This window comes from Carcharodon carcharias, chromosome 31 (genome assembly GCF_017639515.1).
Source record: "Carcharodon carcharias isolate sCarCar2 chromosome 31, sCarCar2.pri, whole genome shotgun sequence".
Lineage (NCBI taxonomy): Eukaryota > Metazoa > Chordata > Chondrichthyes > Lamniformes > Lamnidae > Carcharodon > Carcharodon carcharias.
In genome coordinates this window covers 8,886,598-8,909,208 of record NC_054497.1, presented here as the reverse complement: position 1 = coordinate 8,909,208, position 22,611 = coordinate 8,886,598, and positions in this window count along the sequence as shown.

Genomic DNA, 22,611 nt, shown 5'->3' with positions numbered 1-22,611 from the left:
TGTGTTACCCTGTGTCTATCACACTCCAGCCTGTGTTACCCTATGTCTAACAGACTCCAGACTGTGTTAGTTTGTGTCTAACATATTCCAGCCTGAGCTACCCTGTGTCAAAGACATTCCAGCATCTGCTAAACTGTGTCTAACACCTTGCAGCCTGAGTTAACCTGTGTCCAACACATTCCAGACTGGTTTACCAAATGTCCAACACACTCCAGCCTGTGTTACCTTGTGTCTAACACTCTCCAGCCAGTGTTACCCTTTGTCTAACACACTCCAGCCTGTGTTAGTTTGTTTCTTACACATTCTAGACTGAGGTACCCTGTGTCCAACACATTCCAGCCTGTGTTACCCTGTGTCTAACACACTCCAGCCTGTGTTTGTCTGCCTCTAACACATTCCAGCCTGTCTTGGTCTGTGTCTAACACACTCCAGCCTGTGTTACCCTTTATCTAACACACCCCAGCCTGTGTTACCCTGTGTCCAACACACTCCAGCCTGTGTTACCCCGTGTCTAACACTCTCCAGCCTTTGTTAACCTGTGTCCAACACACTCAGCCTGTGTTATCATGTGTCTTACACACTCCAGCCTGTGTTAGTCTGCGTCTAACACACTCCAGCCTGTGTTAGTCTGTGTCTAACACACTCCAGCCTGTTTTAGTCTGTATCTAACACATTCCAGCTTGTGTTAGTCTGAGTCTTACACACTCCAGCCTGTGTTAGTCTGTGACTAATACACTCCAGCCTGTCTTACCCTGTGTCTAACACATTCCAGCCAGAGATACACTATGTCTAACACGACTCCAGCCTGTGTTACACTGTCTCTAACATACTCCAGGCTGTGTTACACTGTGTCTAACACATTCCAGCCTTGTGTTACCCTGTGTCTAACACATTCCAGCCTGTGTTACCCTGTGTATAACACACTCCAGCCTGTGTTAATTTGTGTCTAACACATTCCAGCCTGAGTTACCCTGTGTCTAACACATTCCAGCCTGTGCTAACCTGTGTCTAACACATTCCAACCTGTGTTAACCTGTGTCCAACACATTCCAGCCTGAGTTGATCTGTGTCTAACACACTCCATCCTGTGTTACCCTGTGTCTAACACATTCCAGCCTGAGTTAAACTGTGTCTAACAAACTCTAGCTTGCGTTAGTCTGCGCCTTACACACTCCAGCCTGACTTACCCAGTGTTTAACACATTCCAGCCTGAGTTACACTGTGTCTAACACACTCCAGGCTGTGTTACACTGTGTCTAGCACCTTCCAGCCTGAGTTACCCTGTGGCTAATACATTCCAGCCTGAGTTACCCTGTGTCTAACACACTCCAGGCTGTGTTAGTCTACGTCTAACGCACTCCAGCCTGTGTTAGTCAGTGTCGAACACACTCCAGCCTGTGTTAGTCTGTGTCTAACACACTCCAGCCTGTGTTAATCTGTATCTAACACACTCCAGCCTGTTTTTCCAAGTCTAACACACTCCAGCCTGTGTTACCCTGTATCTAACACATTCCAGCCTGTGTTACCCTGTGTCTAACAGACTCCAGCCTGTGTTAGTTGGTGTCTAACACATTCCAGCCTGAGTTAACCTGTGTCCAACATACTCCAGCCTGTGTTACCCCCTGGCTAACACACTCCAGCCTGTGTTACCCTGTGTCTAACACACTCCAGGCAGAGTTCCCCTGTGTCTAACACACTCCAGCCTGAGTTACACTGTGTCTAACAAAATCCAGCCTGCGTTAGTCTGTGTCTAACACACTCCAGCCTGTTTTAGTCTGTATCTAACAAACTCCAGCCTGTTTTACCCTGAGTCTATCACACTCCAGCCTGAGTTACCCTATGTCTAACACGCTCCAGCCTTTGTTACTCTACGTCTTATACACTCCAGCCTGTGTTAGTCTGTGTCTAACACACTACAGCCTGTGTTACCTGTGTCTAAAACACTCCAGCGTGAGTTACCCTGTGCCTAACACACTCCAGCCTGTGTTACCCTGTGTCTAACACACTCCAGCCTGTGTTAGTCTCTGTCTAACACACTCCAGCCTGTGTAACCTTGTGTATAACATGCTCCAGCCTGTGTTACCCTGTGTCTAACACACTCCAACCTGTCTTACCTTGTGTCTAACACAATACAGCTGTGTTACCCTGTGTTTAAAACACTCCAGCCTGTGCTAGTCCTTGTCTAACACATTCCACCCTGTATTAACCTGTGTCTAACACATTCCAGCCTGTGTTACCTTTTGTCTAACACACTCCAGCCTGTGTTAATCTGTGTCTAAAACACTCCAGCCTGTGTTACCCTGTGTCTAACACCCGCCAGCCTGTGTTAGTCTGTATCTAACACACTCCAGCCTGTGTTAGTCTGTGTCTGACACAATCCCGCCTGTGTTACCCTGTGTCTAACACAATCCAGCCTGTCTTACCCTGTGTCTAACACACTCCAGCCTGTGTTACCCTGTGTCTAACACACCCCAGTCTTTGTTACCCTTTGTCTAACTCACACCAGCCTGTGTTAGTCTCTGTCTAACACGCTCCAGCCTGTGTTACCCTGTGTCTAACACACTCCAGCCTGTGTTACCCTGTGTCTAATGCATTCCAGCCTGAGTTAAACTGTGTCTAACCATCTCCAGCTTGTGTTACTCTGTGTCTAACACAATCTAGCCTCTCTTACTCTGTGGGTAACACACTCCAGCCTGTTTTAGTCTGAATCTAACACACTTCAGCCTGTGTTAGTCTGCGTCTTACACACTCCAGCCTGTGTTAGTCTGTGACTAATACACTCCAGCCTGTCTTAACCTTTGTCTAACACATTCCAGCCAGAGTTACACTGTGTCCAACACACTCCAGCCTGTGCTACACTGTGTCTAACACACTCCAGGCTGTGTTACACTGTGTCTAACACATTCCAGCCTGTGTTACCCTGTGTCTAACACATTGCAGCCTGTGTTACCCTGTGTCTAACACATTCCAGCCTGAGTTACCCTGTGTCTAACACATTCCAGCCTGTGCTAACCTGTGTCTAACACATTCCAACCTGTGTTAACCTGTGTCCAACACATTCCAGCCTATATTAGTCTGCGTCTAACACACTGCAGGCTGTGTTACACTGTGTCTAACACATTCCAGCCTGTGTTACCCTGTGTCTAACACATTCCAGCCAGTGTTACCCTGTGTCTAACACACTCCAGCCTGTGTTACCTTGTATCTAACACAATCCAGCCTGTGTTACCCTATGTCTAACACACTCCAGACTGTGTTAGTTTGTGTCTAACACATTCCAGCCTGTGTTACCCTGTGTCTAACACATTCCAGCCTGTGCTAACCTGTGTCTAACATATTCCAACCTGTGTTAACCTGTGTCCAACACTTTCCAGCCTGTGTTACCCTGTGTCTAACACATTCCAACCTGTGTTAACCTGTGTCCAACACTTTCCAGCCTGTGTTACCTTGTATCTAACACAATCCAGCCTGTGTTACCCTATGTCTAACACACTCCAGACTGTGTTAGTTTGTGTTTAACACATTCCAGCCTGAGTTACCCTGTGTCTAACACATTCCAGCCTGTGCTAACCTGTGTCTAACACATTCCAACCTGTGTTAACCTGTGTCCAACACATTCCAGCCTGTATTAGTCTGCATCTAACACACTCCAGCCTGTGTTACCCTGTATCTAACACACTCCAGCCAGTGTTACCCTGTATCTAACACACTCCAAGCTGTGTTACCCTGTGTCTAACACACTCCAGCCTGTGTTAGTCTGTGTCTAACACATTACAGCCTGAGTTAACTTGTGTCCAACATACTCCAGCCTGTGTTACCCCGTGCTAACACACTCCAGCCTGTGTTACCCTGTGACTAACACACTCCAGCCAGTGTTACCCTGTGTCTAAAACACTCCAGCCTGAGTTACACTGTGTCTAACAAAATCCAGCCTGCGTTAGTCTTTGTCTAACATACTCCAGCCTGTTTTACACTGTGTCTAACACACTCCAGGCTGTGTTACACTGTGTCTAACACATTCCAGCCTTGTGTTACCCTGTGTCTAACACATTCCAACCTGAGTTACCCTGTGTATAACACACTCCAGCCTGTGTTACCTTGTATCTGACTCAATCCAGCCTGTGTTACCCTAAGTCTAACACACTCCATACTGTGTTAGTTTGTGTCTAACACATTCCAGCCTGAGTTACCTTGTGTCTAACACATTCCAGCCTGTGCTAACCTGTGTCTAACACATTCCAACCTGTGTTAACCTGTGTCCAACACGTTCCAGCCTGAGTTGCCCTGTGTCCAACAATCTCCAGCCTCTATTACTCTGCGTCTAACACAATCCAGCCTGTGTTACCCTGTGTCTAACACACTCCAGCCAGTGTTACCCTGTGTCTCAAACACTCCAGCCTGAGTTACACTGTGTCTAACAAAATCCAGCCTGCATTAGTCTGTGTCTAACATACTCCAGCCTGTGTTAGTCTGCGTCTAACACACTCCAGCCTGTTTTAGTCTGTATCTAACAGACTCCGGACTGTGTTAGTTTGTGTTTAACACAGACCAGCCTGAGTTACCCTGTGTCAAACATATTCCAGCCTCTGCTAACCTGTGTCTAACACATTCTAGCCTGTGTTAACCTGTGTCCAACACATTCCAGCCTGAGTTCCCAATGTCCAACACACTCCAGCCTGTGTTACCTTGTGTCTAACACTCTCCAGCCAGTGTTACCCTAAGTCTAACACACTCCAGCCTCTGTTACCCTGTGTCAAATATACTCCAGCCTGTGTTACCCTTTGTCTAACACCCTCCAGCCTGTGTTAGTTTGTGTCTAACACATTCTAGACTGAGGTACCCGGTGTCCAACTCATTCCAGCCTGAGGTACCCTGTGTCCAACACATTCCAGCCTGTGTTACCCTGGGTCTAACACACTCCAGCCTGTGTTTGTCTGCCTCTAACATTCCAGCCTGTCTTGGTCTTTGTCCAACACACTCCAGCCTGTGTTACCTTGTGTCTAACAGTCTCCAGCAAGTGTTACCCTGAATCTAACACACTCCAGCCTCTGTTACCCTGTGTCAAATATACTCCAGCCTTTGTTACCCTTTGTCTAACACACTCCAACCTGTGTTAGTTTGTGTCTAACACATTCTAGACTGAGGTACCCTGTGTCCAACACATTCCAGCGTGTGTTACCCTGTGTCTAACACACTCCAGCCTGTGTTAGTCTGCCTCTAACACATTCCAGCCCGTCGTGGTCTGTGTCTAACACACTCCAGCATGTGTTACCCAGTGTCTAACACACTCCAGCCTGTGTTACCCTGTGTCTAACACACTCCAGGCTATTACCCTGTGTGTTACACATTCCAGCCTGAGTTACCCTGTGTCTAACACATTCCAGCCTGAGTTACCCTGTGTATAACACACTCCAGACTGTGTTAGTTCGTTTCTAACACATTCCAGCCTGAGTTACTCTGTGTCTAACACATTCCAGCCTGTGCTAACATGTGTCTAACACACTCCAGCCGGTGTTACCCTGTATCTTACACACTCCAGCCTGTGTTGCCCTGTGTCTAACAAACTCCAGCCTGTGTTAGTTGGTGTCTACCACATTCCAGCCTGAGTTAACCTGTGTCCAACATACTCCAGCCTGTGTTACCCCGTGGCTAACACACTCTAGCCTGGGTTACACTGTGTCTAACAAAATACGGCCTGTGTTAGTCTGTGTCTAACACACTCCTGCCTGTTTTAGTCTGCGTCTAACACACTCCAGCCTGTTTTCGTCTGTATCTAACACACTCCAGCCTGTGTTACCCTGTGTCTATCACACTCCAGCCTGAGTTAAACTGTGTCTAACACGCTCCAGCCTTTGCTACTTTGTGTCTAACACATTCCAGCCTGTGTTAACCTGTGTCCAACACATTCCAGCCTGAGTTACCCTGTGTCTAACACACTCCAGCCTGAGTTACCCTGTGTCTTAAACACTCCAGGCCATTACCCAGTGTCCAACACATTCCAGCCTGAGTTACCTTGTGACTAACACTCTCCAGCCTGAGTTAACCTGTGTCTAACACATTCCAACCTGTGTTACCCTGTGTCTAACACACTCCAGGCTGTGTTACCCTGTTCTATCACATTCCAGCCTGAGTTAAACTGTGTCTAACAAACTCCAGCTTGCATAAGTCTGTGTCTAACACACTCCAGACTGTGTTAGTTTGTGTCTAACACACTCCAGCCTGTTTTAGTCTGTATCTAACACACTCCAGCTTGTGTTAGTCTGAGTCTTACACACTCCAGCCTGTGTTAGTCTGTGACTAATACACTCCAGCCTGTCTTACCCTGTGTCTAACACATTCCAGCCAGAGATACACTATGTCTAACACAATCCAGCCTGTGTTATACTGTCTCTAACATACTCCAGGCTGTGTTACACTGTGTCTAACACATTCCTGCCTTGTGTTACCCTGTGTATAACACACTCCAGCCTGTGTTACCGTGTATCTAACACAATCCAGCCTGTGCTACCCTATGTCTAACACACTCCAGACTGTGTTAGTTTGTGTCTAACACATTCCAGCCTGAGTTACCCTGTGTCTAACACATTCCAGCCTGTATTAGTCTGCGTCTAACACACTCCAGGCTATGTTACACTGTGTCTAACACATTCCAGCCTGTGCTAACCTGAGTCTAAAACATTCCAAACTGTGTTAACCTGTGTCCAACACATTCCAGCCTGAGTTGCCCTGTGTCTAACAAACTCTATCCTGTGTTACCGTGTGTCTAACACATTCCAGCCTGAGTTAAACGGTGTCTAACAAACTCTTGCTTGCGTTAGTCTGCATCTAACACAATCCAGCCTGTTTTAGTCTGTGTCTAACACACGCCATCCTGTGTTAGTCTGCTTCTTACACACTCCAGCCTGTGTTAGTCTGTGAGTAATACACTCCATCCTGTGTTACCCTGTGCCTTACACCCTCCAGCCTGACTTACCCAGTTTTTAACACATTCCAGCCTGAGTTACACTGTGTCTAACACACTCCAGCCTGTGTTAGTCTATATCTAACACACTCCAACCTGTGTTAATCTGTATCTAACACATTCCAGCCTATGTTTCCTTTTGTCTAACACACTCCAGCCTGTATTAGTCTGCGTCTAACACACTCCAGCCTGTGTTACCCTGTGTCTAACAAACTCCAGCCTGTGTTACCCTGTGTCTAACACACTCCAGCCTGTGTTACCCCGTGGCTAACACACTCCAGCCTTTGTTACCCTGTGTCTAACATACTGCAGCCAGTGTTACCCTGTGTCTAACACACTCCAGCCTGAGTTACACTGTGTCTAACAAAATCCAGCCTGTGTTACCCTGTGTCTAACACACTCCAGCCTGTTCTAGTCTGCGTCTAACACACTCCAGCCTGTTTTCGTCTGTATCTAACACACTCCAGCCTGTGTTACCCTGTGTCTAACACCCTCCAGCCTGTCTTAGTTTGTGTCTAACACACTCAAGCCTGAGTTACCCTGTGTCCAACACACTCCAGCTTGTGTCACCCTTTGTCTAACACACTCCAGCCTGTGTTACCCTGTGTCTAACACACTCCAGCCTCTGTTACCCTGTGTCTAACACACTCCAGCCTATGTTAGTTTGTGTCTAACACATTCCAGCCTGAGTTACCCTGTGTCCAACACACTGCAGCCTGTGTTGCACTGTGGCTAACACACTCCAGCCATATGTTAGTTTGTGTCTAACACATTCCAGCCTGAGTTACCCTGTGTGCAACACAAACCAACCTGTGTTACCCTGTGTCTAACATAATCCAGCCTGTGTTACCCTGTGTCTAACACACTCCAGCCTGTGTTACCATCTGTCTAACATACGCCAGCCTGTGTTAAACTTTGTCTAACACACTCCAGCCTCTTTTAGTTTGTGTCTAACATATCCCAGCCTGAGTTACCCTGTGTTCAACACACGCCAGCCTGTGTTACCCTGTGTCTAACACACTCCAGCCTGTGTTACCCTGTGTCTAACACACTCCAGCCTGTGTTACCCTGTATCTAACACACTCTAGCCTGTGGTAACCTGTGTCTAACAAACTCCAGCCTGTGTTAGTTTGTGTCTAACATATTCCAGCCCGAGTTACCCTGTGTCCAACACACTCTAGCCAGTGTTACCCTGTGTCTAACACACTCCAGCCTGTGTTTGTTTGTGTCTAACACATTCCAGCCTGAGTTACCCTGTATCCAACACACTCCAGCCTGTGTTACCTGTGTCTAACATACTCCAGCCTGTGTTAGTCAGTGTCTAACACACTCCAGCCTGTGTTACCTGTGTCTAACATACTCCAGCCTGTGTTAGTCAGTGTCTAACACACTCCAGCCTGTGTTAGTCTGTGTCTAACAGACTCTAGCCTGTGCTACCCTGTGTCTATCAGACTCCAGCCTATGTTACCCTGTGTCTAACACACTGCAGCCTGTGGTGGTCTGTGTGTAACACACTCCTGCCAGTGATACCCTGTGTCTAATACACTTCAGCCTGTGTTAGGCATTATCTAAAACAATCCAGCCAGTGTTAGTCTGTGTCTAACACGCTCGAGCCTGTGTTACCCTGTGTCTAACATACTCCAGCATGTGTTACCCTGTGTCTAACACACTCCATCCTGTGTTAGCCTGTCTCAAACACATTCCAGAATGAGTTACAATGTATCAAACACACTCCAGCCTGTTTAACCTGTGTCTAACATACTCCAGCCCGTGTTAGTCAGTGTCTAACAGATTCCAGCCTGAGTTACCCTGTATCCAACACACTCCATCCTGTGTTACCTGTGTCTAACACATTCCAGCCTGTGTTACCCTTTGTCTAACACAGTCCAGCCTGTGTTATCCTGTGTCTACCACACTCCAGCCTGTGTTAGTCTGTGTCTAAAACACTCCAGCCCATGTTACCCTGTGTCTAACATACTGCAGCCTGTGATTGTCTGTGTCTAACACACTCCAGCCTGTTTTACTCTGTGTCTAACACACTCCAGCCTGAGTTAGTCTGTGTCTAACACTCTCCAGCCTGTTTTAGTCTGTATCTAACACACTCCAGCCTGAGTTACCCTGTGTATTACACGCTCCAGCCTGTGTCCGTCTGCATCTAACACACTCCAGCCTCTGTTAGTCTGTGTCTAACACACTCCAGCCTGTGTTGCACTGTGTCTAACACACTCCAGCCGGTGTTATTTTGTGTCTAACACAATCCAGCCTGAGATAACCTGTGTCCAACACACTCCAGCCTGTGTTAGTCTGCGTCCAACACACTCCAGCCTGTGTTAGTCTGTGTCTAACACACTCCAGCCTGTGTTCCCCTGTATCTAACACATTCCAACCTGTGTTACTATATGTCTAACACACTCCAGTCTGTGTTAGTTTGTGTCTAACACATTCCAGCCTGGATTACCCTGTGTCCAACAGTCTCCAGCCTGAGTTACCCTGTGTCTAACACACTCCAGCCTGTTTTAGTCCATTTCTAACACACTCCATCCTCTGTTAGTCTGTATCTAAAACACTCCAGCCTGTGTTACCCTGTGTCTCACAATCTCCAGCCTCTGTTAGTCTGGGTCTAACACACTCCATCCAGTGTTTGTCTGCGTCAAACACACTCCAGCCTTTGTTACCCTGTGTCTAACACACTGCAGCCTGTATTAGTTGGTATCTAACACACTCTAGCCTGTGATGGTCTGTGTGTAACACATTCCAGCCTGAGTTACGCTGTATCTAACACAGTCCAGCCTGTGTTAACCTGTGTCCAACACACTCCAGCCTGTGTTATCCTGTGTCTAACACACTCCAGCCTGTGTTAGTTTGTGTCTAACAAATTCCAGCCCGAGCTACCCTGTGTCCAACGCACAGCAGCTTGTGTTATCTTGTGTCTAACACACTCCAGCCTGTGTTAGTCTGTGTCTAACACACTCCAGCCTGTGTAACTTTGTGTATAACACACTCAGGTCTGTGTTACCCTGTGTCTAACACACTCCAGGCCTGTGTTACCCTGTGAATAACATGCTCCAGCCTGAGTTACCATGTGTCTAAAACACTCCAGCCTGTGTTTGTCTCTGTGTAACACACTCCAGCCTGGATTACCCTGTGTCTAACACCCTCCAGCCTGTGTTAGTCTGTGTCTGACACAATCCAGCCTGTGTTAACCAGTGTCTAACAAACTCCAGCTTGTCTTACCCTGTGTCTAAAACATTCCAGCCTGTGTTATCCTGTGTCTAAGACACCCCAGTCTGTGTTAGTCTGTGTCTAACACACTCCAGCCTGTGTTACACTGTGTCTAACACATTCCAGCCTTTGTTACCCTTTGTCTAACACACTCCAGCCTGTATTAGTCTCTGTCTAACACGCTCCAGCCTGTGTAACCCTGTGTCTAACACACTCCAGCCTTTGTTACACTTTGTCTAACACACACCAGCCTGTATTAGTCTCTGTCTAAAACGCTGCAGCCTGTGTTACCCTGTGTCTAACACACTCCAGCCTTTGTTAGTCTGTGTCTAACACACTCCAGCCTGTGTTACCCTTTGTCTAAGACACTCCAGCCTGTGTTGCCCTGTGTCTAACATACTCCAGCCTATGTTATTCTGTGTCTAACATACTCCAGCCTGTGTTAGTTTGTATCTAACTCACTCCAGCCTGTGTTAGTCTGTATCTAACCCACTCCAGCCTGTGATGGTCTGTGTCTAACACACTCCAGCCTGTGTTAACCTGTGTCTAACACTCTCCAGCCTGTGTTAGTCTCTGTCTAACACACTCCAGCCTGTATTACCCTGTGTCTAACACACTCCAGCCTGTGTTACCCTGTGTCTACCACACTCCAGCCTGTGTTAGTCGGTATGTAACACACGCCAGCCTTTGTTAGTCTTTGCCAAACACTCTCCAGCCTGTGTCACCCTGTGTCAAACACATTCCAGCCAATGTTACCCTGTGTTTAACATGGTCCAGCCAGTGTTACCCTTTGTCTAACACACTCCAGCCTGTGTTACCCTGTGTTTAACACACTCCAGCCTGTGTTAGTCTGCGTCTAACACACTCCAGCCTGTGTTTGTTTGTGTCTAACACACTCCAGCCTTTGTTACCTGTGTCTAACAAAATCCAGCCTGTGTTAGTCGGCATCTAACACACTCCAGCCGGTGTTAGTCTGTGTCTAACACACTCCATCCTGAATTACCCTGTGTCTAACACACTCCAGCCTGTGCTAGTCTGTATCTAACAAACTCCAGCCTGTGTTACGCTGTTTCTAACACACTGCAGCCTGTATTAGTCTGTGTCTAGTACACTGCAGCCTTTGTTGCCCTGTGTCTAATGCACCCCAGCCTTTGTTTCCCTGTATCTAACAAACTCCAGCCTGTGTTACCCTGTGTCTAATTCATTCCAGCCTGTGTTACCTTCTGTCTAACACACTCCAGCCTGTACTACCCTGTGTCTAACACTCTCCAGCCTCTGTTACCCTGTGTCTAACACACTCCAGCCTGTGTTACCCTGAGTCTAACACACTCCAGCCTGTGTTAGTTTGTATCTAACACACTCCAGCCTGTGTTAGTCTGTGTGTAACAGACTCCAGCCTGTGTTACCCTGTGTCTCACACAATCCTGCCTGTGTTAGGCTGTGTCTAACACACTCCAGCCTGTGACGGTCTGTGTGTAACACTCTGCAGCCTGTGTTACCCTGTGTCCAACACACTCCAGCCTTTGTTAGTCTGTGTCTAACACACTCCAGACTGTGTTAGTTTGTGTCTAACACATTCCAGCATGAGTTACCCTGTGTCCAAAACACTCCAGCCTGTCTTACCCTGTGTCTAACACACTCCAGCCCGTGTTACCCTGTATCTAACATACTCCAGCCTGTGTTACCATGTGTCTATCCCACTCCAGCCTGTGTTACCCTATGTCTGACATACGCCAGCCTGTGTTACACATTGCCTTACACATTCCAGCCTGTGTTAGATTGTGTCTAACACATTCCCGCCTTAGGTTCCCTGTTTCCAATGCACTCCAGCCTGTGTTAGTCTGTGTCTAACACACTCCAGCCTGTGTTAGCCTGTATCTAACATACTGCACAGCCTGGGTTAGTCTGTGTCTAACACAGTCCAGCCTGTGTTACCCTGTGTCTAACGCACTCCAGCCTGTGTTACCCTGTATCTAACACACTCCAGCCTGTGTTTCACTGTGTCTAACACATTCCAGCCTGTGTTACCTTCTGTCTAACACACTCCAGCCTGTGCTACCCTGTGTCTAACACATTCCAGCCTCTGTTACCCTGTGTCTAACACACTCCAGCCTCTGTTACCCTGTGTCTAACACACTCCAGCCTGTGTTACCTCGTGTCTAACACACTCCAGGATGTGTTAGTCTGTGTCTAACACACTCCAGCCTGTGTAACCTTGTGTATAACACACTCAGGTCTGTGTTACCCTGTGTCTAACACACTCCTGGCCTGTGTTACCCTGTGAATAACACGCTCCAGCCTGTGTTACTATGTGTCTAAAACACTCCAGCCTGTGTTTGTCTGTGTGTAACAAACTCCAGCCTGGATTACCCTGTGTCTAAAACATTCCAGCCTAAGTTACCCTGTGTCTAAGACACCCCAGCCTGTGTTAGTCTGTGTCTAACACACTCCAGCCTGTGTAACTTTGTGTATAACACACTCAGGTCTGTGTTACCCTGTGTCTAACACACTCCAGGCCTGTGTTACCCTGTGAATAACATGCTCCAGCCTGAGTTACCATGTGTCTAAAACACTCCAGCCTGTGTTTGTCTCTGTGTAACACACTCCAGCCTGGATTACCCTGTGTCTAACACCCTCCAGCCTGTGTTAGTCTGTGTCTGACACAATCCAGCCTGTGTTAACCAGTGTCTAACAAACTCCAGCTTGTCTTACCCTGTGTCTAACACATTCCAGCCTGTGTTATCCTGTGTCTAAGACACCCCAATCTGTGTTAGTCTGTGTCTAACACACTCCAGCCTGTGTTAATTTGTGTCTAACACATTCCAGCCTGAGTTTCCCTGTGTCCAAAACTCTCCAGCCTCGGTTACCCTGTGCCTAACACACTAAAGCCTGTGTTAGTCTGCGTCTAACACACTCCAGCCTGTGTTAGTCTGTGTCTAACACACTCCAGCATGTGTTACCCAGTGTCTAACACACTGCAGCCTGTGTTACCCTGTGTGTAACATACTCCAGCCTGTGTTATTCTGTGTCTAACACACTCCAGCCTGTGTTGGTCTGTATGTAACACACTCCAGCCTGTGTTAGTCAGTGTCAAACACACTCCAGCCTGTGACACCCTTTGTCTAACACACTCCAGCCAATGTTACCCTGTGTCTAAAATGCTCCAGCCTGTGTTACCCTTTGTCTAACACACTCCAGCCTGTGTTACCCTGTGTCTAACACACTCCAGCCTGTGTTAGTTTGTGTCTAACACATTCCAGCCTGAGTTACCCTGTGTCCAACACACTCCAGCCTGTGTTACCCTGTGGCTAACACATTCAAGCCTGTGTTACCTATGTCTAACACACGCCAGCCTGTGTTTGTTTGTGTCTATTACACTCCAGCCTTTTTTTGTTTGTGTCTAACACACTCCAGCCTGTGCTTGTTTGTGTTCAACACACTCTAGCCTTTGTTACCCTTTGTCTAACACACTCCAGCCTTTGTTAGTCTGTGTCTAACACACTGCAGCCTGTGTTACACTGTGTCTAACACACTCCAGCCTGTGTTACCCTGTGTCCAACATACTCCAGCCTATGTTATTCTGTGTCTAGCACACTCCAGCCTGTGTTAGTCTGTATGTAACACACTCCAGCCTGTGTTAGTCAGTGTCAAACACCCTCCAGCCTGTGACACCTTGTGTCTAACGCACTCCAGCCAATGTTACCCTGTGCCTAAAATGCTCCAGCCTGTGTTACCCATTGTCTAACACACTCCAGCCTGTGTTACCCTGTGTCTAACACACTCTTCCTGTGTTAGTCTGTGTTTAACACACTCCAGCCTTTGTTACACTGTGTCTAACACACTCCAGCCTGTGTTACCCTGTGTAAAACACACTCCAGCCTGTGTTGCCCTGTGTATAACACACTCCAGCCTGTGTTACCCTGTGTCTAACACAATCCAGCCTGTATTAGTTTGTATCTAACACCCTCAAGCCCGTGTTAGTCTGTATCTAATAAAGTCCAGCCTGTGATGGTCTGTTTCTAACACACTCCAGCCTGTGTTACCCTGTATCTAACACACTCCAGCCTGTATTACCCTGTGTCTAACACATTCCAGCCTGTGTTAACCAGTGTCTAACAAACACCAGCTTTTCTTACCCTGTGTCTAAAACACTCCAGCCTGTGTTATCCTGTGTCTAAGACACCCCAGTCTGTGTTAGTCTGTGTCTAACACTTTCCAGCCTGTGTTACACTGTGTCTAACACATTCCAACCTTTGTAACCCTTTGTCTAACACACACCAGCCTGTATTAGTCAATGTCTAACACGCTCCAGCCTGTGTTACCTTGTGTCTAACACGCTCCAGCCTTTGTTACCCTTTGTCTAAAACACACCAGCCTGTATTAGTCTCTGTCTAACATGCTCCAGCCTGTGTTGGTCTGTATGTAACACATTCCAGCCTGTATTAGTCAGTGTCAACCACACTCCAGCCTGTGTTACCTTGTGTGTATCATACTCCAGCCTGTGTTATTCTGTGTCTAACACACTCCAGCCTGTGTTAGTCTGTATGTAACACACTCCAGCCTGTGTTAGTCAGTGTCAAACGCAATCCAGCCTGTGACACCCTGTGTCTAACACACTCCAGCCAATGTTACCCTGTGTCTAAAATGCTCCAGCCTGTGTTACCCTTTGTCTAACACACTCCAGCCTGTGTTACCCTGTGTCTAACTCACTCCAGCCTGTGTTATTCTGTGTTTAACACACTCCAGCCTTTGTTACACTGTGTCTAACACACTCCAGCCTGTGTTACCCTGTGTAAAACACACTCCAGCCTGTGTTGCCCTGTGTATAACACTCTCCAGCCTGGGTTACCCTGTGTCTAACACAATCCAGCCTGTATTAGTTTGTATCTAACACCCTCAAGCCCGTGTTAGTCTGTATCTAACAAAGTCCAGCCTGTGATGGTCTGTTTCTAACACACTCCAGCCTGCGTTACCCTATGTCTAACACACTCCAGCCTTTGTTACCCTTTGTCTAAAACACACCAGCCTGTATTAGTCTCTGTCTAACATGCTCCAGCCTGTGTTAGTCTGTATGTAACACATTCCAGCCTGTATTAGTCAGTGTCAACCACACTCCAGCCTGTGTTACCTTGTGTGTATCATACTCCAGCCTGTGTTATTCTGTGTCTAACACACTCCAGCCTGTGTTAGTCTGTATGTAACACACTCCAGCCTGTGTTAGTCAGTGTCAAACGCAATCCAGCCTGTGACACCCTGTGTCTAACACACTCCAGCCAATGTTACCCTGTGTCTAAAATGCTCCAGCCTGTGTTACCCTTTGTCTAACACACTCCAGCCTGTGTTACCCTGTGTCTAACTCACTCCAGCCTGTGTTATTCTGTGTTTAACACACTCCAGCCTTTGTTACACTGTGTCTAACACACTCCAGCCTGTGTTACCCTGTGTAAAACACACTCCAGCCTGTGTTGCCCTGTGTATAACACTCTCCAGCCTGGGCTCCCCTGTGTCTAACACAATCCAGCCTGTATTAGTTTGTATCTAACACCCTCAAGCCCGTGTTAGTCTGTATCTAACAAAGTCCAGCCTGTGATGGTCTGTTTCTAACACACTCCAGCCTGCGTTACCCTGTGTCTAACACACTCCAGCCTGTGTTAACCAGTGTCTAACAAACACCAGCTTGTCTTACCCTGTGTCTAAAACACTCCAGCCTGTGTTACCCTGTGTCTAAGACACCCCAGTCTGTGTTAGTCTGTGTCGAACACTTTCCAGCCTGTGTTACACTGTGGCTAACACATTCCAGCCTTTGTAACCCTTTGTCTAACACACACAGCCTGTATTAGTCAATGTCTAATACGATCCAGCCTGTGTTACCCTTTGTCTAACACGCTCCAGCCTTTGTTACCCTTTGTCTAAAACACACCAGCCTGTATTAGTCTCTGTCTAACATGCTCCAGCCTGTGTTAGTCTGTATGTAACACATTCCAGCCTGTGTTAGTCAGTGTCAACCACACTCCAGCCTGTGTTACCCTGTGTGTATCATACTCCAGCCTGTGTTATTCTGTGTCTAACACACTCCAGCCTGTGCTAGTCTGTATGTAACACACTCCAGCCTGTGTTAGTCAGTGTCAAACGCACTCCAGCCTGTGACACCCTGTGTCTAACACACTCCAGCCAATGTTACCCTGTGTCTAAAATGCTCCAGCCTGTGTTACCCTTTGTCTAACACACTCCAGCCTGTGTTACCCTGTGTCTAACACACTCCAGCCCGTGTTAGTCTGTAGTTACCATCTCCAGCCTTTGTTACACTGTGTCTAACACACTCCAACCTGTGTTAGTTTGTGTCTAACACATTCCAGCCTAAGATATCCTGTGTCCAACACACTCCAGCCTGTGTTACCCTGTGGCTAACACATTCAAGCCTGTGTTACCTATGTCTAACACACTCCAGCCTGTGTTAGTCTGCGTCTAACACACTCCAACCTGTGTTTGTTTGTGTCTAACACACTCCAGCCTGTGTTTGTTTGTGTCCAACACACTCCAGCCTTTGTTACCTGTGTCTAACAAACTCCAGCCTGTGTTAGTCGGCATCTAACACACTCCAGCCAGTGTTAGTCTGTGTCTAACACACTCCATCCTGTGTTACCCTGTGTCTACCACACTCCAGCCTGTGTTAGTCTGTGTCTAACAAACTCCAGCCTGTGTTACGCTGTTTCTAACACACTGCAGCCTGTATTAGTCTGTGTCTAACACACTGCAGCCTATGTTGCCCTGTGTCTAGTGCACTCCAGCCTTTGTTTCCCTGTATCTAACAAACTCCAGCCTGTGTTACCCTGTGTCTAACACTCTCCAGCCTCTGTTACCCTGTGTCTAACACACTCCAGCCTGTGTTACCCTGAGTCTAACACACTCCAGCCTGTGTTAGTTTGTATCTAACACACTCCAGCCTGTGTTAGTCTGTGTGTAACAGACTCCAGCCTGTGTTACCCTGTGTCTCACACAATCCTGCCTGTGTTAGGCTGTGTCTAACCCACTCCAGCCTGTGACGGTCTGTGTGTAACACACTGCAGCCTGTGTTACCCTGTGTCCAACACACTCCAGCCTTTGTTAGTCTGTGTCTAACACACTCCAGCCTGTGTTAGTTTGTGTCTAACCCATTCCAGCATGAGTTACCCTGTGTCAAAAACACTCCAGCCTGTCTTACCCTGTGTCTAACAAACTCCAGCCCGTGTTACCCTGTATCTAACATACTCCAGCCTGTGTTACCATGTGTCTATCCCACTCCAGCCTGTGTTACCCTATGTTTGACATATGCCAGCCTGTGTTATACCTTGCCTTACACATTCCAGCCTGTGTTAGTTTGTGTCTAACACATTCCTGCCTTAGGTTCCCTGTTTCCAACACACTCCAGCCTGTGTTAGTCTGTGTCTAACACAGTCCAGCCTGTGTTACCCTGTGTCTAACGCACTCCAGCCTGTGTTACCCTGTATATAACACACTCCAGCCTGTGTTTCACTGTGCCTAACACATTCCAGCCTCTGTTACCCTGTGTCTAACACAATCCAGCCTCGGTTACCCTGTGTCTAACACACTCCAGCCTGTGTTACCTCGTGTCTAACACACTCCAGCCTGTGTTAGTCTGTGTCTAACTCACTCCAGCATGTGTAACTTTGTGTATAACACAATCAGGTCTGTGTTACCCTGTGTCTAACACACTCCAGCCTGTGTTACCCTGAGTCTAACACACTCCAGCCTGTGTTACCCTGTGTCTAACACACTCCAGGCCTGTGTTACCCTGTGAATAACACGCTCCAGCCTGAGTTACCATGTGTCTAAAACACTCCAGCCTGTGTTTGTCTCTGTGTAACACACTCCAGCCTGGATTACACTGTGTCTAACACCCTCCAGCCTGTGATAGTCTGTATCTAACACACTCTAGCCTGTGATAGTCTGTGTCTGACACAATCCAGCCTGTGTTAACCAGTGTCTAACAAACTCCAGCTTGTCTTACCCTGTGTCTAAAACACTCCAGCCTGTGTTACCCTGTGTCTAAGACATCCCAGTCGTTGTTAGTCTGTGTCTAACACACTCCAGCCTGTGTTACACTGTGTCTAACACATTCCAGCCTTTGTTACCCTTTGTCTAACACAATCCAGCCTGTATTAGTCTCTGTCAAACACGCTCCAGTCTGTGTTACCCTGTATCTAACACACTCCAGCCTTTGTTACCGTTTGTCTAACACACACCAGCCTGTATTAGTCTCTGTATAACACGCTCCAGCCTGTGTTACACTGTGTCTAACACACTCCAGCCTGTGTTACCCTGTGTCCAACATAATCCAGCCTATGTTATTCTGTGTCTAACAACCTCCAGCCCGTGGTAGTTTGTATCTAACACACTCCAGCCTGTGTTAGTCTGTATCTAACCCACTCCAGCCTGTGATGGTCTGTGTCTAACACACTCCAGCCTGTGTTAACCTGTGTCTAACACACTCCAGCCTGTGTTAGTCTCTGTCTAACACACACCAGGCTGTATTACCCTGTGTCTAACACACTCCAGCCTGTGTTACCCTGTGTCTAACACACTCCAGCCTTTGCTACCCTCTGTCTAACAGACTCCAGACTGTGTTAGTCTGTGCCTACACAGTCCAGCCTGCGTATCCTTGTGTCTACCAAACTCCAGACTATGTTTCTCTGTGTCCAACATATTCCAGCCTGTGTTACCCTGTGTCTAACACACTCCAGCCTGTGTTAGTCTGTGTCCAACACACTCCAGCCTGTGTTATTCTGTGTCTAACACACTCCAGGTGTGTTAGTCTGTATCTAATACATTCCAGCCCCTGTTAGTCTGTGTCTAACACACTCCAGCCTGTGTTACCCTGTGCCTAACACACTCCAGCCTGTGTTAGTCTGTATGTAACACACTCCAGCCTGTGTTAGTCTGTGCCAAACACTCTCCAGCCTGTGTCACCGTGTGTCTAAAACATTCCAGCCAATGTTACCCTGTGTCTAAAATGGTCCAGCCTGTGTTACCCTTTGTCTAACACACTCCAGCCTGTGTTAACCCGTGTTTAACACACTCCAGCCTGTGTTAGTCTGTGTCTAACACACTCCATCCTTTGTTACACTGTGTCTAACACACTCCAGCCTGTGTATCCTGTGTCTAACAATCTCCAGCCTGTATTTCCTTGTGTCTGAAACATTCCAGCCTGTGTTACCTTTTGTGTAACAGACTCCAACCTTTGTTAGTCTGTGTGTAACACACTCCAGCCTGGATTACCCTGTGTCTAACACATTCCAGCCTGTGTTACCTTGTGTCTAACACACTCCAACCTGTGTTAGTCTGTGTGTAACACACTCCAGCCTGGATTACCCTGTGTAAAACTCACTCCAGCCTGTGTTAGTCTGTGTCTAACACACTCCAGCCTGTGTTACCCTGTGTCTTACACACGGCAGCCTGTGTTAGTCTGTAGCTAACACTCTCCAGCCTGTGATAGTCTGTGTCTGACACAATCCAGCCTGTGTTTCCCTGTGTCTAACAAACTCCAGCTTGTCTTACCCTGTGTCTAAAACACTCCAGCCTGTATTACCCTGTGACTAAGACACCCCAGTCTGTGTTAGTCTCTGTCTAACTCACTCCAGCCTGTGTTACACTGTGTCTAACACATTCCAGCCTTTGTTACCCTGTGTCTAACACACTCCAGCCTTTGTTAGTCTGTGTTTAACACACTCCAACCTGTGTTACCCTGAGTCTAACACACTCCAGCCTGTGTTACCTCGTGTCTAACACACTCCAGCCTGTGTTAGTCTGTGTCTAACACACTCCAGCCTGTGTAACTTTGTGTATAACACAATCAGGTCTGTGTTAGTCTGTGTCTAACACACTCCAGCCTGTGTTACCCTGAGTCTAACACACTCCAGCCTGTGTTACCCTGTGTCTAACACACTCCAGGCCTGTGTTACCCTGTGAATAACACGCTCCAGCCTGAGTTACCATGTGTCTAAAACACTCCAGCCTGTGTTTGTCTCTGTGTAACACACTCCAGCCTGGATTACACTGTGTCTAACACCCTCCAGCCTGTGATAGTCTGTATCTAGCACACTCCAGCCTGTGATAGTCTGTGTCTGACACAATCCAGCCTGTGTTAACCAGTGTCTAACAAACTCCAGCTTGTCCTACCCTGTGTCTAAAACACTCCAGCCTGTGTTACCCTGTGTCTAAGACATCCCAGTCTTTGTTAGTCTGTGTCTAACACACTCCAGCCTGTGTTACACTGTGTCTAACACATTCCAGCCTTTGTTACCCTTTGTCTAACACACTCCAGCCTGTATTAGTCTCTGTCAAACACGCTCCAGTCTGTGTTACCCTGTGTCTAACACACTCCAGCCTTTGTTACCATTTGTCTAACACACACCAGCCTGTATTAGTCTCTGTATAACATGCTCCAGTCTGTGTTACCATGTGTCTAACACACTCCAGCCTTTGTTAGTCTGTTTCTAACACACTCCAGCCTGTGTTACACTGTGTCTAACACACTCCAGCCTGTGTTACCCTGTGTCCAACATAATCCAGCCTATGTTATTCTGTGTCTAACACACTCCAGCCTGTGGTAGTTTGTATCTAACCCACTCCAGCCTGTGATGGTCTGTGTCTAACACACTCCAGCCTGTGTTAACCTGTGTCTAACACACTCCAGCCTGTGTTAACCTGTGTCTAACACACTCCAGCCTGTGTTAGTCTCTGTCTAACAGACTCCAGACTGTGTTAGTCTGTGCCTACACAGTCCAGCCTGCGTAACCTTGTGTCTACCAAGCTCCAGACTATGTTTCTCTGTGTCCAACATATTCCAGCCTGTGTTACCCTGTGTCTAACACACTCCAGCCTGTGTTAGTCTGTGTCCATCACACTCCAGCCTGTGTTAGTCTGTGTCTAACACACTCCAGGTGTGTTAGTCTGTATCTAATACATTCCAGCCCCTGTTAGTCTGTGTCTAACACACTCCAGCCTGTGTTACCCTGTGCCTAACACACTCCAGCCTGTGTTAGTCTGTATGTAACACACTCCAGCCTGTGTTAGTCTGTGCCAAACACTCTCCAGCCTGTGTCACCGTGTGTCTAAAACATTCCAGCCAATGTTACCCTGTGTCTAAAATGGTCCAGCCTGTGTTACCCTTTGTCTAACACACTCCAGCCTGTGTTAACCCGTGTTTAACACACTCCAGCCTGTGTTAGTCTGTGTCTAACACACTCCAGCCTTTGTTACACTGTGTCTAACACACTCCAGCCTGTGTTTCCCTGTGTCTAACACACTCCAGCCTGTGTTGCCCTGTGTATAACACTCTCCAGCCTGTGTTACCCTGTGTCTAACACACTCCATCCTTTGTTACACTGTGTCTAACACACTCCAGCCTGTGTATCCTGTGTCTAACAATCTCCAGCCTGTATTTCCCTGTGTCTGAAACATTCCAGCCTGTGTTACCTTTTGTCTAACACACTCCAACCTTTTTTAGTCTGTGTGTAACACACTCCAGCCTGGATTACCCTGTGGTAACACATTCCAGCCTGTGTTACCCTGTGTCTAACACACTCCAGGCTGTGTTACCCTGTGTCTAACATACTCCAGCCTTTATTACCCTGTGTCTAACACATTCCAGCCTGTGTTACCTTGTGTCTAACACACTCCAACCTCTGTTAGTCTGTGTCTAACACACGCCAGCCTGTGTTAGTCTGTAGCTAACACTCTCCAGCCTGTGATAGTCTGTGTCTGACACAATCCAGCCTGTGCTTCCCTGTGTCTAACAAACTCCAGCTTGTCTTACCCTGTGTCTAAAACACTCCAGCCTGTGTTACCCTGTGACTAAGACACCCCAGTCTGTGTTAGTCTCTGTCTAACACACTCCAGCCTGTGTTACACTGTGTCTAACACATTCCAGCCTTTGTTACCCTTTGTCTAACACACTCCAGCCTTTATTAGTCTCTGTCTAACACGCTCCCGCCTGTGTTACCCTGTGTCTAACACACTCCAGCCATTGTTAGTCTGTGTTTAACACACTCCAACCTGTGTTAATTTGTGTCTAACACATTCCAGCCTGAGTTTCCCTGTCTCCAAAACTCTCCAGCCTCGGTTTCCTGTGCCTAACACACTAAAGCCTGTGTTAGTCTGTATCTAACACACTCCAGCCTGTGTTACCCTGTGTCTAACACACTCCAGCCTGTGTTACCCTGTGTGTAACATACTCCAGCCTGTGCTATTCTGTGTCTAACACACTCCAGCCTGTGTTAGTCTGTATCTAACACACTCCAGCCTGTGTTACCCTGTGTCTAACACACTCCAGCCTGTGTTACCCTGTGTGTAACATACTCCAGCCTGTGCTATTCTGTGTCTAACACACTCCAGCCTGTGTTAGTCTGTATGTAACACACTCCAGCCTG